We start from the raw sequence: 20,241 nt of genomic DNA on the forward strand, positions 1-20,241 counted from the left end.
TCACTAACATAATATTAGGTACAATGTGTCATGGAAAAACATTCTCATAAACACTGGGATATGTTGACCCATCAGCTGATCGTCGGTAATAGAGTTATTCTATGCAGTCCAGCTTGGAGTGAGGAGCTCTCTTATGTCAGTGTTTCTGCTGCTTTGAAGCTTAGCAGCAGAGTCTGAAGCTGAGTATTTATTTATTTATGTTTGTCAGTGTTGTGTTTGTCTCTTCCCCTGTGTATTTACCATCTGAAGTGGTGAGGCTAGCATCCTTGCTGACAGTGCACTATACTGGGGTGACAATCAGGGAATAGGCATGTGATGGTGGCGGGGGGGGGGAAGGACCCACATAGGGCATTAGGTGAGCTTAGGAACAGGCACAGGTTGGTGTCAGGAGGTGTTTCCATCCCTCGCTCCCTATTGCTAGGGTTTGTGAGCTGTGTTGTCTGCTGGGCTTACTTGTGTCAGAGCGTGACATTACCAACTGTTTTTCTGGAGACCTATGGCTCAAGCAGAGGCTCACGGATGAGGTTACAGAGTGGCAGTCACAGGTGGTGCTGAAGCTTGTGTCTGGGTTCTTGTTCTTGGCTCATACCCAGGCTCAACCAGAACATAAGAATTCTCTTGCCAATAGGTTTTCTGGAGGGAGAGATCAATTTATGGTTTTTAAGGAAGCCTGTAAATTGTATTTCAGGCTCCACCCTCATTCCTCAGGATTAGAGGAACAACGTTTGGAGGGAGATGACCAGGGTGTGTACATTTCCTCCACTTTTTCTTCTCAGTTTACCATTTTGGCTGAAAAAGTGGTTAGGGGAAAAACTGAGACTATTCCGGTTCTTGTTGATAGTGGAGTAGGAGTCAGTTTGGTGGATTCTTGCTTTATCAGTAGGACGCTGGGAGACCCATTTCTATTTGTGCGATTGATTCTGTTCCTCTCAGCCAGAAGAATTTGATCAAAGTCGTATGTAATGTGAACTTACACATAGGGTCTCTTCATGAAGAGTTCCTGTTGTGCTACGTCTTAGGCCTTTCCTGGCTGAAAATTACAATCCGGTCATTGATTGGCAGCCCAAAGAACCAGTCAGTTGGGGCAAGTTTTGTAAAAACTTTTACCTGGTAACTATTATCTGTGCTGTCCTAAAATCTATAACCTTCTTCTCCAATGGATGTAGCTAAGGTGCTACCAGGGAAAAAGGCAAGACTCTATCCACACTCCAGGTAAACTTTGAGTTTCATTGTCTTCCTGAGAATAGTTGTCATGGGAGGGTGGTGGTTCCCTCTCAATATCCTGAGGGTATGAGTTTGGTGACACAGGGAGATGCCTATGTTGTCTGTCCCTCAAGGAGAGTACCATCTTGTGGCAAACGTATGTGTGGTAATAAATGTTCAGGTCCGGATCTGTGTGTGAATGAGTACATGTGGATGTCCACTAAAAACATCAGGCCGAAGAATGCATCTGAGATTTGGAGGTGATCGGGCTGTATGGAGGCCGATCTCAGCCCTGGGACCTTCCACTTGAAGTTATCCCAAGTGATGCGTGTACATAACGTGTTCAACAGGTTGTCACTCTGGAGATTTTTTGTGCATCCAGAGCTTATGTTATTGCCATTATCATCAGGCTGCTGTATTTGCCATGACCTAGAGGATCAGGTGACTACGGTGGTGTATACTAGTGGGTAATTACATACATAATAATACATAATAATAATGCATAATTTCTGGTGAAGTCCAGTCTTAAGGGTCCAAAGGCCTCTCATTGAAAGAGGGGTACTGTCTCGATTCATTATGAGATTCGTGGCAGCTCTGGTTCTACTGTAATTTAAATGTTGTTTTCCCCTTTTGTTCCAGCAAAAGTTAATGTTAGTATCTTGCTGCCGGCTTCTTTTAGGATGGTCAGATGTTGTTGGTTGGTAACCACTCCCACCTTCCTTTAAATAGTCAAATGACACATCAGCTGATTGTCGGAATTAGAGTTATTCTATGCAGACCAGCTTGGAGTGAGGAGCTCTCTTATGTTTTATAGTGTTTCTGCTGCTGTTTGAGTTTGGATTATTGGTGCCGTATCCTCTGCTGCTTGGAGCTTAGCAGCAGAGCCAATAGCTGAGTATTTATTCCCTTATCTTTGTCTGTCCTGGGTTTGTCTCTTCCCCTGTGTTTTTACCATCTGCAGTGGTGAGGCTAGTGTCCTTGCAGGCTAGTGCACTAGCCAGGGTATACTGATGTCACAATCAGGGACTAGGCATGCGATGGCGGTGGGGAGAAGGACCCACATAGGGCATTAGGGGAGCTTAGGGACAGGCACAGGTTGGTGTCAGGAGGTGTCCCATCCCTGGCTCCCTACGGTTAGGGCCTTCCTCTCCCTTTTCCATCCTGTCGTATTTGTGTGCTGTGTTGTCTGCCGGACTTATCTGTGTTTGAACGTGACAGATAGCATGCCAAAATGTATAAGTGTGGAGATTTCTGCGCATGAAGCTCATACTCAATATTGAATAAATCAAAACATTTTGAAAATGTTGTTTCCATTTTTTTTCATCATTTGCATATCAAAATCAATATGTGTAGTGATCCTGTGATTTATACAATTTCACAAACTTTCCTTACTGGTGTTGTGATTTTTATGTTGAGGAGTAAATTTGACAAGGAAGAGATTAGGGAGTTGATCTGATCCACAGTGCTTACTATAGTGGCAGCGCAGAGTTGACATACTAATGGGTTGATGCAGAGGTAGTATTTATTCATACAGGGCCTCTCAAACCATCACATATAACCCCCTATTATTTATTTATGCAGAGGAAGTTCATAAAAGCATCACATGTCCCTAGATTGTAATAGTCCAAAAGATGATATTAATACCAGTGGGGCTGCTCTGCGTTGTCTAAATACACAATTAGCTGACAAGGAAAATCCTCTTAGATTGCTGCATTAAATGAACTTTGTCAGATTTGTTACCATATATATTGCAGAGGTAGCAACAGCACTGGGGCCATGATGCCTGAGGAGAACAAAAGGTTTCCAAGTTACATCCCAGAGATAAGACTTAGGCTCCATTCACACATCTGTTTTTTTATATCTGCTGTCAGTTTTTTCTCAGACAGCACAGGCACTAATAGAGTTTCATTGATCCTTACACATCTGTATTATAAGATGGATCTGTGTGTCCGATCCGTGAGACTCAGAGGATGTCCTATTCTCGACCATTAAAGTCTAATGGTGAAAATGAAGTTTCATTGATCCATACACGCATTAATTTTAAGAACAGATCCGTGAGTCCAATCTGTATTACTCTGAGCATGTCCTACCTATTCTCAATCATTTCGTTGATCAGACTCAGCCATTAAAGTCTATGTGGTTCCGCATAAAATGGGAAGACATACTTTTAATTGTACTTCAATTTTCCATCCAAGGTTTTTTCTTGGACAGCACATGGACCACTAGAGTTTCATTGACCCATACACACATTCTTTTTAGAAACAGATCCATATATCCAGTCCATCAGATTCAGAGCATGTCCTATTCTCATTCATTTCACAGATCAGACTCAGAGTTTAGGGGTATCCGTAATAAATGTATGAAACAAGGGAGACATACTTTGTACTTGCTGTCCCATCTACGTTTTATCTGTTTTAAATTGATACATTGTTAAGAGTCAATGGATATAGAAAATTCAGACAGCCTACCTGCTTCAATTAAAAAAAAAAAGAATGAGGCAAAAAACAGATGCAGCATGGCAGCAAATCGGTGGCAAATCGGATCCCACATGGATGAAAAATGGTCCATTTCTTATGGATGAAAAATTCATAAGCATGTGTAAATGTAGATAGTTTATAACTAAGAGTCCAGACAATTTAAGTCCTTCAGTTTTTAAAAGCGGATGAGAAGAAAAACGGATGCAAAATGGAGACAATATGGATGACACAGATATAAAAAAAACCTATGTTTTTCTCTCACTTGTCCCCTGTTTTGCATTCATGTGGCATGTGTTATTATCTCATCCATTTTTTTCCAATGAAGGAGTGACTTTGTCGCTAGTCCGATAAAAAAGACCCCTGGAAGGTCACGTGAGCAGCAGAATAGTGAGAAGCAGATGCAAAATGGAAGCCTTCCAATTTGCATCTGTGTTCGCCAGGTCACCATAGACTTGTATGGCCGAGTCTGGTCTGGAAGTACAGAATAGGACCTGCTCTGAGTCTCATGGATCACACACAAGGATCCATGTATTCCTCCGAAATGCGCACATGCAGACATGTCGCACACATGTGTGAATGTGACCTAAAGGTGCTAATTGTCTAAGTCTACCCCTTTATTTGTAATACTGTAAATGTACTGTACCAATCTGCCATGATGGCGCATGAGACATTTTTCTGCAGTCGCATTTACATCAGAGGCCAGTTAGACTGCCTGCATTCATTATTGTGTAGGTTTATTACGTGACTGCAATAACTCTCTTCATCCTCATCACACCGCCACTCCCAATAGGCCCTGACGCCTGCATACAGCTCTTAGAAACAACCTTTACCTGTTGAAATATGTAAAAATAATACACATGTGGCATGAAAGCAAACTGTAGTAATGGCGCTGCATACTAATTGCAAAACTAATGACTTCTTCCCATCTCTACCTTCCTTGTTCTGAATTGCCTATTTCAAGCAGAGCAGGTCGGCTGCCATGGAAACTGAGCGCGGGTAAGCACAGGACCCATACAATCAACAAGCGCTCGCTCCACAGCTCCGAAGCTCGCAGCTTAGCTCTTTCTCTGAGACTGCCGACAGACAAGGGGTTAATCTAAAATGCAAGCGAGAAACAGGAAGAAGCATTATCTGGACATTATTATGTTAACTAACAGGCTGAGGATACAGTTAATGCTACGAGCAGGTGACTGCCGACAGCAGATTAACCTCCTACTTTAATAATATATTAGTATTAATGGTAAGTAACCCTCACTAAGGTAGCTCTGCAACTTAAGCACCACTTCACCTATTCAATTATTAAATGAGCAATTTAATGTACATTATTACAGTTGGGTGCCAGATCTATTTTTCTTGGTTAAAGGGGGTGGTCATGCCTATATATTTAATATCATAATCTAATCACTATTCTTATAGTTTAGTTAAAAATTCTCTATCGTTCCCTCACTACACTGTCAAACTGCTTTATTTTTTTTTTACTTATTCCCCGTTTGATAATTCTTCATTTGAGAATCCCCAGTGCATGTTGGGATACTCAAACGGGCCATCAACAGGGAGCAGAGGCTACGGTCACTGCCACAGCTTCTGTCTCCACCCTGAAATGAAACGTCATCAGTGAGGTCCATTTCAGGAGCTGGGCTAGTCACTGCTTTTACTGAGCATGAGTTGGTTAACATTATGACATATGCTCCTTATGATCTTGTCTCTGTTCACTGTTCTTATCAGCGCACAGTGACAATGCGCTCCCTCGCCGACTCTGATGAGAAGTCATGAGTATGCAAGAGAGTGCACTGTCAGTGCACATTGCAAGAATGTGATAGATCCATCCAGGGGAAATGAACATATTTTTCTAATAAAATATATTACAATATATTACTTATTTTCATGTGTACTATCTTAAATCATGTTTCGAGGATCTTTAACCTAGTTGAACTTCATGACACAAAAGTACGTCACAGTCATGTTACCATGTAACATGTTTAGACTAGGGTATAGAAGAACCCTAGTCCAATGTATTCTGGGGCTTTATTACTGTATATCTGTAGCGCCCCCACTGCCGCAGGGCCGAGGGGTACCCGATACCGGGCCTCTGAGTCTCTGCTCTGGGGTTGTCACGGTGGCTAGACCTGGTCCGTGACCCTGCTGAGGGGCGCACAGTGAAAGGTGGTGGTATGGTGCTGATGTTACGGTGCGGTGTAGTGCCGGTCGCGGTCAATAACGAGGACACCAGGTTGCAGTCTCTTTACCTCTTTACTGAAGGCTTCTGAGTCCTCAATCCGGAATACGGTTAACAGGGCTGCGCAAGTCCGGCCGGTCCGATGGCACCTCCAGAGTTCCCTTTGCAGGTGGAAATCTGTGCCTACCTTCCTGCGCTTATGATGTGGTCCTCCCCTGCTGTGCTTACGGGATAGTACCCCACAACTGTTGTGTCTGTTTCTCGTGTTCCCGCACAACTCGATCTGATGTTCTCCCTCTACGTCCCCCTGATCTTACGGTTAGGACGCACCCGTATGACGGGGAGGCTCAGAGCTCTTCCGGGACTCCAGCGTCGCCCCACTCCTGTTGTTACCCCCCTGTGTCTTCCTGGGTCTGGGTGAGACAGCCCGCCTGTAACTGACTGTCCTGCCGTAGGTTTGAAGTTTGGCTTGGAGCTCTATACTTCCTCGGCGTTCCGGCCACCGGTTATGCGCCTCAATAGGATGTTGCCTCGTCTTACAGCACGACTCCTACTGGTATTCTCCTTGTTGCGTTGATCTCGTTTCTCACTCAGCACAATAAACCTCGCTTCTTGTCCTTTCTTAGGGTAATGCCGCTATATCGTGCAGGCGCGGTCCCGTAACGTTCTGGTTCTCTGGTTGCTAGGCCTCTGTCAGGATCCCACCCCTGACAGGGACCCCTCTGAATCTTCCCCTACAACACCCTCTGCCACAAGGTGTTGCCTGGTTCCAACCCAGCCAGCTTTCTGTCTGACTTCCTATCTAACCCCCAGTTTTACCAGACTGTGAGGAGTGGCCTAATGAATAGTACCCTTAGCTCCCCCTGGAGGCCAGACTGTGAAATGTATTGGTGTCTGTGATACCTGGTCAGATGAACTCCTTCAGTGCCATCAGACGTACCATAGCCCCCCTTAGCGGCGGAGCCACAGTACTGCAACGACCAGGACTCTGGGGCGCTGCATATCTATTTAAAGAAGAGTGTCTTTTCACTTTCCAGCAGCCTGCAGTTCCCTTTCTTCAGACTCTTTGTAAGACTCTGTTCACATCTACTTTATAGCTCTACTTGAAGCCTGATTAGCAAATTCTGATGGGGCAAGAGACATATAGCTGCATTTCTCCCATCGAATGTTTACATGTGATTTATGTTTTTTATGTTCTTGTGATCATGCATACAACTTATATATGGATCAATGTATTGGACACACCTCTTTGTATTCAGCCTTTTAACTCAGTCTTATTATATCAAGATGTTTAAGATGTATACAATCTAGCCCCTTGCCATGTGGTCTACCTCTACAGACATTTATTGAAGAATGGGTCAGACTCATAACAAATCAGTTTTGTGAAATTTCTTCCCTCCTAATATTCCACAATCATCTATCAGGGCTTTTATTGAAAAGTGAAAGTGCTTAGGAAACACAGTAGCTCAGCCACAAAGTGGTAATCCACGTAAAATTACAGAGCGGGGTCACCAAGTGCTGAGGGGCATAATGCAAAAAAGTCACCAACACCCTGCTGACTCAACAACTAAAGATGGCATAAACATCAGTACAAAACTTGATGCCAGGAGTTCCATAGCATGTGGTTCCGTGGTCAAACAGCTGCATGTAAGCCTTATATAACCAAGCACAATGCCAAGTTTCTGATGGAGTGGTGTAAGGCACGCAAAATTATGAAGCATTGAAGATGTGTTCTGTAGAATGACAAATCATGATTCTCTATCTGGTAATCTGATGCATGAATATGGGTTTGGTGAATGACAGAACAAAGTTACCTACCTGACTGCATTGTGCCAGCTGTTAAGTTTAGTGTAGGAGGGATGATGCCATGGGGTTGTTTTTCATGACTTTGCCTAGGACTCTTAGTTCTAGTGAAGGGAAACCTTAATCCTTCAGTATAACAAGACATTTTGGACAATGGTCTGCGTCTAACTTTGTGGGAAAAGTTTAAGGAAGACTCTTTTCTGTTGCTGGATGACAGTGCCCCAGTATGTGAAATATGTGATATGGACCATAGCTATGGTTCATAAAGGTTCATGAAGGCAAGGTTGGGTGAGTTTGACTCCTCCTTACCTCAACTCTATATACAATGGGATGAACTAGAATTTATATTAAGAGTCAGGCCCTATCATCCAACATCGGTGTCTGACCTCACAAATGATCTTATGGATGAATGGGAAACCATTCCCACACCATTCCAAAATCTTACAGAAAGTCTTCCCAGAAAAGTGGAAGCTGTTTTAACAACAATAGGTGGTGGTGGTAGGGAGACTCCATGTTGATGCCTATAGATTTAGAATGGCATGTCATACCAGCTCCTATCGGTATAATATGCAGGAGTCCCAATACTTTTGTCCACATGATATAGCATAGTACATGAGTGTAATAAACAACGAATCCAGCAGTGTGGCTATAACTAATGACCAAGTAGCAGGTAGCCCTAAAGCCTTTGTGCTCCATAAGAAGTTACCAGTAAGTAGGATGTCTTCTACAGATTGTGCATCCCCTGAAGCTTCAAGCTACACCTCAGATTATACCTATATAGCACATCATAAAAACATGCATTGAAAGAAATATCTACAAATATAGAATAATTGAAATAAACTTTGAAAAGAAATAAAACGCATACGATACGGTTGTAGCTTACTTGCATTAACCCTTTACTTTTGCACCGCAGAAGACGGTTTCCTAGCAACTTCTGAATAGTATCACTTGTGGTATTCACAGATGAAGTGCTTGAGATCTGAATTAATTGGCTACTAGGCAACCGCTCAGTAGTACAACAGACATGATCCTCAAATATGTGCTCAATTCATGGGTTAATACATCAGAGGCAAGGAATTTAAACTGAATTTCTCGGTCTGTACATTTTCTAGATGGAACACAAAGGCCTGATCCTTCCTACCTGAGATCCTGGTGATTTCATTTTTTTTATAATACAAAAAAAAAAATTAATGAAAAACCACGTGAAATAAATCTTAAAGCATTCTGCAGAAAGGATCACGTGCACTGACATCCTACAACATTGCTATATAGATTTCGCCTTGGAGACATTGTAAATTTGGTGAAGCCGATGATGCCTAAATTATCATAGGTGGTCAGAACAACATCATGGCATGGAGGGGTAGGACATGCGTAGATAATATTGTAAGATCTCTGCAGCAGATGGGAAACTGAAATCCTGATTTCTGCCCTCCAATAAATGTCGCTGGCATGTCTCTTTCTCATTTGTGCTATGGATTTGTAACCTAGGAAACCTGAATGTGAACTCTGAGTAGAAATGCTGAGGAGCCATTAATCCCCACATGTAAGGGCTCATTCAGACCATACATGCGTGTGCGGTCCGCGCTAAAATCGGATAGCACATACACAAGTGTCATTCAATAGAGCTCTTCAGATGACAGATTTTTCACTAGATCTATTATCTTGTGCGAAAAAATCAAAGCATGCACTGGTCTCATATATTTCAGATGAGAGTCATCTATTCTATTGTTGCTCAAAAACATCGGATCCCATAAGTAGTGTTGAGCGATACTGTCCGATACTTGAAAGTATCGGTATCGGAAAGTATCGGCCGATACCGGCAAAGTATCGGATCCAATCCGATACCGATACCCGATACCAATACAAGTCAATGGGACTCAAGTATCGGACGGTATTCCTGATGGTTCCCAGGGTCTGAAGGAGAGGAAACTCTCCTTCAGGCCCTGGGATCCATATAAATGTGTAAAAGAAAGAATTAAAATAAAAAATATCGCTATACTCACCCTCCGACGCAGCCTGGACCTCAGCGAGGGAACCGGCAGCGTTGTTTGTTTAAAATTCGCGCTTTTACTTGGTTACGTGAAGTCCCGGCTTGTGATTGGTCAGGGCGGCCATGTTGCCGGGACGCGGACCAATCACAGCAAGCCGTGACGAAATTACGTCACGGCTTGCTGTGATTGGTCCGCGTCCCGGCAACATGGCCGCCATTAACCAATCACAAGCCGTGACGTCACGGGAGGCTGGACACGCGCGCTTTTTAAAATGGGCGCGTGTCCAGCCTCCCGGCTTGTGATTGGTTGACCGCGGCGCAACCAATCACAAGCCGGGACGTCACGGGAGGCTGGACACGCGCCCATTTTAAAATGCGCGCGTGTCCAGCCTCCCGTGACGTCACGGCTTGTGATTGGTTGCGTCTCCCATGTGACTGCGACGCAACCAATCACAAAGCCGGGACGTAATTTTAAAATCCTTAAGGACCTGAAATTACGTCACGGCTTGCTGTGATTGGTTGCGTCTCCCATGTGACTGCGACGCAACCAATCACAACGCCGGAACGTAATTTTAAAATCCTGAAGGACCTGAAATTACGTCACGGCTTGCTGTGATTGGTTGCGTGCCGGTCACATGGGCGGCACGCAACCAATCACAAGCCGGGACTCACGTAAAGGAAAGAAAAGCGCGAATTTTAAACAAAGAACGCTGCCGCTTCCCTCGGTAAGGTGCAGGCTGCGTCGGAGAGGTGAGTATAGCAATATTTTTTATTTTAATTCTCTCTTTTACACATTTTTACATTAATGTTGTTTCGATACCGATACCCGATATCACAAAAATATCGGATCTCGGTATCGGAATTCCGATACAGCAAGTATCGGCCGATACCCGATACTTGCAGTATCGGAATGCTCAACACTACCCATAAGGATCACCTTTTTTGCATCCAATTTTTATGCACGCATTGCAATTATTATCATTGGAAACTGTACTTGTCCCTGTAAATCTTTTAAATGTTGATAGATAAAAAAGGATTCCACATGGATATAAAAACAGACATACCAATAACACACGGATAGAATGTCAATGGCAATTGAAATTAAAATCATCCCTATTTTCTAGATGAAAATTGGATGATTTTTAATATGCTCATCTGAGCACAGCTTATTGTCGCTCTATGTCATGGCCTGCAGCTACTCTATGTGACTGCAGACTTGTGAATCCTTACAGTGCACACACTGCATGCTGTTAGGATTCTGCAGTGCTGAGAACAGGCTGGTTACTGGCTGCAAAGATGCAATTTGCATACATGCGGTCACGTGCTGACAAAGCATGCGCGGTCTCATTCAATACAAGTAAATTGAATGAGGCTGGACACATCTAATTGGAATGTGGCCTGAATTATGCAAATCTCATACTTGTGATCACATGACAGCCCACTCCTGGTGCCGACACAGGAGACTCCTGACAGACCGCACTGTGAGCGCTGTGATGAATCACAAGTCTGCAGTCACATGGAGTGACGGCAGACTTGAAACCCAAGCCTCGACACCCCCTTAATTGGCACTTATAAGTACAAAACATAATTATTAATAGCTACAAAGAGTCATCTGTATATAAAACTGCTTCTTATTTCTCAAGAATAAACACATGATGTAGAGATACATATATTCTTAAGGAATAAGAAGCAGATTGGTCTCCTGAATATATCTACAGTTATGGCCAAAAGTGTTGGCACCCTTAGAATTGTTTCAGAAATTGATGTATTTCTCCCAGAAAGTTATTGCAATTACATGTGTCTGTTTGTGCCACACTAAGCATGGAGAACAAAAAGAGAAGAGATCTTTCTGAGGACTTAAGAACCAAAATTTATGAAAAATATCAAGATTGCAAGTCTGTCTCCAGAGATCAAGTTGTCCTGCAGGCTCACGGTGCATCAGTGTCAGAGCAAACTATTTGTACGAAATGAAGCGCTATGGCGGGAGATCCAGGAGGAGCCCACTGCTGACACAGAGACACAAAAAAGCTAGACTGCAGTATGCCAAACTGTACATGACCAAAATCCTTCTGGTAAAGCACATCATTCTACTGTTTAATGAGGCCTACAAGGAACAGAACACAGCACCTACAGTCAAATATGGTAGAGGTTCAAAGATGTTTTGGGGTTGTTTTGCTGCCTCTGGCACTGGATGCTTTGTGTGCAAGGTGTTATGAAATCTGAAGATTTTTTTCCATGGTGCAGTTGGGCCCATTTGGTTTTGTAAACTGTGGTGTCTGTTCACATGGGATGCATTTGGATAGTGCTGGGCAGCCTGCCTGATCTAATAGAAGGGCGTCACTAATAGGTTGTTAACCTGGATGCTCTGCATTTCTATTGTGTGAACAGCGCCACATACAAGTCTTTTATGTGCAGTAATTTACCAAGCAGCCACCCCTTCCATTGGGATTGGTAGGTTGTGAGTGGTTGCCTCATTAGTATTTCTGCGCCTGTGTTGCCGCCATCTTAACTACATGGGTCTACTGCAGCCTGCATTTTTTGGAGGCCTGAGCAGGTAAGCATCTCTTCCTTTTTGCTAGTATTTTTTGAAATCTGAAGATTACCAAAAAATTTGGGGTCTCAATGTTGTGCCCAGTGCCAGAAAGTTGGGCTTGCATCCTTGGTCATGGGGCTTCCAGCAGGACAATGACCCCAAACATACTTAAAGAAGCACCCAGAAATGGATGAAAACAAAGCGGAAGAGAGCTCTGATATGGACAGCAAAGAATTAGGATCCAAATTCCGTTGAACACCTGTGGAGAGATCTTAAAATTGTTGTTGGGAGAAGTCGCCCTTCAAACAGGAGAGATCTGGAGCAGTTTGCAAAAGATGAGTGGTCCAAAATTCCAGTTGAGAGGCGTAAGAAGCTTGTTGATGATTATAGGAAGTGATTGATTGCAGTTATTTATTCCAAAGGGTGGGCAATCAAATATTGAGTTGAGAGTGCCAACAATTTTGTCTGGCCCATTTTGGGGGGTTTGTGTGAAATTATGTCCAATTTGTCTTTTTTATCTCTGATTTTTTGTGTTATTCCAATACATACAAAGGAAATAAACATGTGTATAACAAAACATTTGTAATTTCAATAATTTTCTGGGAGAAATACGCAAATTGCCTCTTCAGAGAAAATGAGGACTTGAACTCTATAGCACCACCTTTTGGAAGTAGTGATCCTACAAGTCACAATCAACCCTTTAAAAGAGTCTTGCAATATGACTTAGGATAAAAGCCAAATCAGTATCACAATTCGCAGACACGGTGTTTTGGGCTGTTGGCCCTCGCCTTTGGCTAGGTGAGAGGCTCTGTACTGAGATCTAAGGGGCAATGTTTCTCCTTGGGGGGCTATAGAGTTCAAGTCCTCTTTTTCTCTGAAGAGGAAATTTGCGTATTAAATTTCCTAGAGGAGCATTCAACGGTGAGTAAACCTCCTTACCTTGACAAGTCAGAGCTGGTATGTTACTCTCCACAAAGAGAAACCTTACCCCTGCGAGAAATACTTCATTTTCTGGAACAATTTCAAGAGTGCCAACACTTTCGGCCATGACTGTATTTCTGAAGCTGCAACTTGTCACGGTTCCACCCCTCAGTGTGTCTGGGACACAGATACTGACAGCTCAGCCATCCAGTCTGGTACAGGGGCTTGCTGAAGCTGTTGATGCTTTGACTGACAGCTCAGTCATCCAGTTCAGTGCAGGGGCATGCTGCGATGTCAGTGTGTTGATTGACAGCTCGGCTGTCCAATCTGAGACTGGAAGGTGCAGTCTCCAAGTGTTCATTATACCAGATGACTGCAAGCTATTTAACTGAGCTGTTTCTCCCAGACCTCTGCCAGGCGTACATTCATCTAAGTGTTGTTTGTTCTCCCTGTGCCTTGCATTCTGTGTGTTGATCTTTTCTAGCCTGACCTTGGACCCTGTTCTGACCATCTGACTGTTTAACTCCTACTGCTCTGATCCACTATCGTTCTGACATTCTGACCTTGGAACGTTACCTGACTATGCTTTTGTCTCTTCCTTCTTATGACGTACCCTCCTGGCTTCTGACCTTGACTCCTTGTCTATCCTGACTTATGGATTGGCCGTGAGAAGTGACTAGTGTCACACCACTGTCATGAAATTCTCAGCAAATGTCTTTAACCCCTTCACCCCGAAGCCTGTTTTCAACTTCCTGACCAGGCCATTTTTTTCAATTCTGACCACTGTCACTTTATGAGGTCATAACTCTGAAACGCTTCAATGGATCCTGGTAATTCTGAGACTGTTTTCTCGTGACATATTGTAATTTATGATAGTGGTGAAATTTCTTCGATTTGACTTGCGTTTATTTGTGAAAAAAGTGGAAATTTGGCAAAAATGTTGAAAATTTTGCAATTTTTAAACTTTTAGTTTTTATGCCCTTAAATTAGAAAGTAATATCATTCAAAATAGTTAATAAATAACATTACCCACATGTCTGCTTTAGATTAGCACAATTTTCACAAAAATGATATTTTTGCCCCAAACTTTTTATTTTCCCAAGGGTAACAGGACAAATTGGACCCCAAAAGTTGTTGTTAAATTTGTCCTGAGTACGCTGATACCCCATATATGGGGGTAAACCACTGTTTGAGCGCATGGCAGAGCTTGGAAGGGATGGAGCGCCGTTGGACTTTTCAATGCAAAATTGGCTGGAATTGAGATCAGAACCCATGTCGCATTTTGGAGAGACCCTGATGTGCCTAAACAGTGGAAACCCCCAACAAGTGACCCCATTTTAGAAAGAAGACCTCCAAAGGAACTTATCTAGATGTGTGGTGAGCACTTTTAACCCCCAATTGTTTCACTAAAGTTTAGAATGTAGAGTTGTGAAAATTAAAAAAAATATTTTTTTCTTTCCACAAAATGATCTTTTAACCCGCAATTTTTTTCCCCTAGGGTAACAGGAGAAATTGGACTCTAAAAGTTGTTGTGCAATTTGTCCTGAGTACGCTGATACCCCATATGTGGGGGGCAACCACTGTTTGGGCTCACGGCAGAGCTCAGAAGGGAAGGAGCGCCGTTTGGAATGCAGGCTTAGATGGATTGGTCTGCAGGCGTCACGTTGCATTTGCAGAGCCCCTGATGTACCTAAACAGTAGAAACCCCCCACAAGTGACCCCATATTGGAATCTAGACCCCCCAAGGAATTTATCTAGATGTGTTGTGAGAACTTTGAACCCCAAAGTGTTTAGCTAAAGTTTATAATGCAGAGCCGTGAAAATAAAAAATATATTTTTTTCCGCGAAAATGATATTTTAGCCCCCAAATTTTTATTTTCCCAAGTGTAATAGGACACATTGGACCCCAAAAGTTGTTGTCCAATTTGTCCTGAGTATGCTGATACCCCATATGTGGGGGGAAACCACTGTTTGGGCGCACGGCAGAACTCGGAAGGGAAGGAGCGCAGTTTAGATGAATTGGTCTTCAGGTGTCATGTTGCATTTGCAGAGTCCCTGATGTGCATAAAAAAAGAAGACACCTCTCACAAGTGACCCCACATTGGAATCTAGACCCCCCAAGGAACTTATCTAGATGTGCTGTGAGAACTTTGAACGCCCAAGTGTTTCACTACAGTTTATAACGCAGAGCCGTGAAAATAAAAACTTTCTTTTTTTTTTCCACAAAAATAATTTTTTAGCCCCTGTTTTCTATTTTCCCAAGGGTAACAGGAGAAATTGGACCCCAAAATTTGTTGTCCAATTTGTCCTGAGTATGCTGATACCCCATATGTGGGGGTAAACCACTGTTTGGGCGCAAGGGAGAGCTCGGAAAGGAAGGAGCACTGTTTTAGTTTTTCAACGCAGAATTGGCTGGTATTGAGATCGGACGCCATGTTTGGAGAGTCCTGATGTGCCTAAACAGTGGAAACCCCCAATTCTAACTGAAACCCTAACCCAAACACACCCCTAACCCTAATCCCAACCATAACCCTAACTACACCCCTAACCCTAATCCCAACCCTAATCCAAACCATAAATGTAATCCAAACCCTAACTTTAGCCCCAACCCTAACCCCAACCCTAACCCTAACTTTAGCCCCAACCCTAACCCTAACCCTAATTTTAGCCCCAACCCTAACCCCAACCCTAACCCTAACTTTAGCCCCAACCCTAACCCCAACCCTAATTTTAGCCCCAACCCTAACCCTAACGGGAGAATGGAAATAAATACATTTTTTAAAACTTTATTATTTTTCCCTAACTAAGGGGGTGATGAAGGGGGGTTTGATTTACTTTTATAGCTTTTTTTTGGTGGATTTTTATGATTGGCAGCCGTCACACACAAAAAGATGCTTTTTATTGCAAAAAATAGTTTTTGCATCACCACATTTTGAGAGCTATAATTTATTTATATTTTGGCCCACAGAGTCATGTGAGATCTTGTTTTTTGCAGGACGAGTTGTCGTTTTTATTTTTACCATTTTCGAGCACATGACATTTTTTGATCGCTTTTTATTCCGATTTTTGGGAGGCAGAATGAACAAAAATCAGCAATTCCTGAATTTCTTTTAGGGGGCATTTATACCGTTCCACGTGTGGTAAAATTGATAAAGCAGCTTTATTTTTCAGGTCAGTACGATTACAGCAATACCTCATTTATATCATTTTTTTATGTTTTGGCGCTTTTACACAATAAAAACTATTTTATATAAAAAATAATTGTTTTTGCATTGCCTTATTCTGAGAGCTATAACTTTTTTCATTTTCTGCTGATGATGCTGTATGGTGGCTTTTTTTTGCGGGACAAGATGACATTTTCAGTGGTACCATGTTTATTTATATCTGTCTTTTTGATCGCGTGTCATTCCACTTTTTGTTCGCCGGTATGATAATAAAGCGTTGTTTTTTGCCTCGTTTTTTTTTTTTTTTTTTGCGGTGTTCACTGAAAGGGTTAACTAGTGGGATCGTTACGGACGCGATGATACCAAATATGTGTACTTTTATTGTTTTTTTTTATTTACATAAATAAATGGATTTATTAGGAAATATTTTTTTTTTTCTTTATTTGGGGATTTTTTTTTTTTTTTTTACTTTCTAACATTGTCCCAGGGTGGGACATCACTATATTAGATCAGATCTGACAGGCAGTGCAGGAGGCTTTCCGGCGCCTGATCTGAGCAGGGACCGGCAAGCCACCTCACTTCAGGACCGGAAGGAGCCCCGCGGCCATTTTGGATCTGGGGACTCCTTCCAGAACACCGGAACAACGCGATCGCATCGCGTTGTTCCGGTGGGAGAGCGCAGGGAGCCCCCGTCCCTGCGCGATTACCCTCTATGTTTCTGTCACTACTGACATCAGCATCAGAGGGGTTAAATGTCCACGATCGGCGCTAGCGCCGATCATGGGCATTGCTGCGGGGTGTCAGCTGTCATATACAGCTGACACCCGCACTCGATCGCCGCGGCGCTCAGCGTGAGGCCGCGCAATCGTGCCGCCGTACTAGTACTACGATTTGCAGGAACTCAGTTCCCGCAGAGCAGTACTAGTATGGCACATGTTGGGAAGGGGTTAACAACCCATCCAATCCACACAGGCAAAAAAATCAAATAATTTCATCCACTGTAATATATATCCATGTATAGAGCTTTCTCCTTCACTGTATATATAGACATGTAGGGATCAGGGGAGGACACATACAGAAGAGGCCCCTCTGCAAGAACCATACATGGACCCTTTGCAGTCCAAAAACTCATCATGATGCACAATTCCACCTGCTTTGGTAGTGGAAGTGGGCCCTTTATCTCTTGGGTCCCTGTGCAGCGTTGCTGGTTGCATCAATGGTCTGTCCATACCCAGTAGGGATTGTCTGCTTTTTATCTATTATATAATTGTCTAAGGGTCACTTCCGTCTGTCTGACCTTCTGTCTGTCTTTCTTTCTCTCATGGATATTCATTGGTCGCGGCTTCTGTCTGTCATGGAATCCAAGTCGCTGATTGGTCGTGGCAAAACGCCCACGACCATTGCCACGACCAATCAGCGACGCACACAGTCCAGAAGAAAATGGCCGCTCCTTACTCAGTGCCCGGCACCCGCATACACCCCTCCGGTCACCGCTCACACAGGGTTAATGCCGGCGGTAACAGACCGCGTTATGCCGCGGGTAACGCACTCCGTTACCGCCACTATTAACCCTGTGTGACCAAGTTTTTACTATTGACGCAGCCTATGCAGCGTCAATAGTAAAAACATCTAATGTTAAAAATAATAAAAAAAAATAAAAAAACATTATATACTCACCTTCCGCCACCTTTCCCGCTCTTCGCGATGCTCCGGCCGGTCCATGCAAGCGGCATGTTCCGGTAGCAAGGATGGTCTGGGAGAAGGACCTGCCATGACATCACGGTCATGTGACCGCGACGTCATCACAAGTCCTGCGCGCCTGCGCGAGAAGGACCTGCCGCGATGTCACAGTCACGTGACTGCGACACCGTCATGTGACCGCGATGTCATCACAGGTCCTGCGCGCCTGCACGAGAAGGACCTGCCATGACATCACGGTCAAGTGACTGCGACGTCATCACACCCTGAGACCGGAAGCTGCCGCCTGCACGGCATACAGGCGACAGAACTACAAGGGTACCCCCTTTTTCACCTGTGACATACGTGGCTGGGCAATATACTACGTCACTGGGCAATATACTATGTCACTGGGCAATATACTACGTGACTGGCCAATATACTACGTGGCTGGGCAATATACTACGTGGCTCTGTGCTATATACTACGTCGCTGTGCAATATACTACGTGGCTCTGTGCTGTATACTACGTAACTGGGCAATATACTACGTCGCTGGGCAATATACTACGTGGCTCTGTGGCTCTGTGCTGTATACTACGTCACTTGGCAATATACTACATCACTGGGCAATATAGTACGTCACTGGGCAATATACTACGTGGCTGGGCAATATACTACGTGGCTGGGCAATATACTACGTGGCTGGGCAATATACTACGTTGCTGGGCAATATACTACGTCGCTGGGCAATATACTACGTCGCTGGGCAATATACTACGTGGCTGGGCAATATACTACGTGGCTGGGCAATATACTACGTGGCTGGGCAATATACTACATCACTGGGCAATATACTACGTGGCTGGGCAATATACTACGTGGCTGGGCAATATAGTACGTTGCTGGGCAATATACTACGTCACTGGGCAATATACTACGTAACTGGGCAATATACTACGTTGCTGGGCAATATACTACGTCGCTGGGCAATATACTACGTGGCTGGGCAATATACTACGTGGCTGGGCAATATAGTACGTTGCTGGGCAATATACTACGTCACTGGGCAATATACTACGTAACTGGGCAATATACTACGTTGCTGGGCAATATACTACGTCGCTGGGCAATATACTACGTGGCTGGGCAATATACTACGTGGCTGGGCAATATACTACGTTGCTGGGCAATATACTACGTCACTGGGCAATATACTACGTGGCTGGGCAATATACTATGTGGCTGGGCAATATACTACGTGGCTGGGCAATATACTAAGTCACTGGGCAATATACTACGTGGCTGGGCAATATACTACGTGGACATACATATTCTAGAATACCCGATGCGTTAGAATCGGGCCACCATCTAGTAATTTATAAATAATAAGGAATACTGTATTGCTAGAAGTAAACATTGGAAGGGTATTTCCTATTTGGAGGTAGATGAGGTAATATTCAGGTGTAGCACAAACTTTCATTGTGCCAAATAAACTTTTCACCCCAATGGAGTGTTTCACTATTTGTGTAGTGCTACAATAAAATGTTAATGGACTGGCAACCAACTGCTAAACACTGTTCAAGCAAGAATGTCATGGCTGCAAAATCGGCAGTGTAGTAACTACTTATTTTGCCCACTGTATGTGTATATTTTTTATACACAGACACAGATATATATCTTATTCTTTATGCATCCTGGGGACCTTGAAAAGGGATGTCTAATTTTGAACATTAAGCAAGCCAGTCTACTATTCCCTTCTTGCTGTTCCTATTCATTTTTTCCCGAAATAGATTATTCTCAGGAAAATAACCATAGTGTTGACTTCATAATTCTGATTGAACAATTTGCAGTAGAGGTCTTCTTTAAGTTGTATAATGGAGCATTAGTCTTGTGGTGACTCTGGGGGATGCCATATTTCCCTATAAAAGCAATGCTTTTAGGGGGTGAATACTGCCATAATGAAGCATATAGTCAAACATAGCACAATAGTTTTATATTTGATAAGACACAGGTACTTAAGCATAAGCCCATAGGCCTCTATTGGCTATGTAATACCTTGTTATATACCACAGATCCACTATACTATAAAGTGCGTGAAGCAAAACCAGTCGATGGGATGTTTTAAAGTGGTTATCCAGAATACAAAAAACATGGCTGCTTTTGTAAAGAATAGCTCCACTTTTGCCCACTGGTGGGCTGTGTTATTGCAGCGCTATGGAACAGAATGCGGATATCAGACACAACTAAGGACAAGCGCAGTGCTGTTTCTTGAAGCAAGCAGCAATCTTTTTCATA

At 43.4% G+C, this 20,241-nt stretch overlaps 1 protein-coding gene across 8 annotated transcripts in view; it reads right to left on the reverse strand.

Moving 5' to 3' along the window:
• Positions 1–20,241, reverse strand: part of NTRK2 (neurotrophic receptor tyrosine kinase 2) — a 348,034-nt gene that overhangs the window by 15,901 nt on the left and 311,892 nt on the right. The window lies entirely within an intron of this gene.

Source organism: Ranitomeya variabilis, chromosome 1 (genome assembly GCF_051348905.1).
Source record: "Ranitomeya variabilis isolate aRanVar5 chromosome 1, aRanVar5.hap1, whole genome shotgun sequence".
NCBI classification, from domain to species: Eukaryota; Metazoa; Chordata; class Amphibia; order Anura; family Dendrobatidae; genus Ranitomeya; species Ranitomeya variabilis.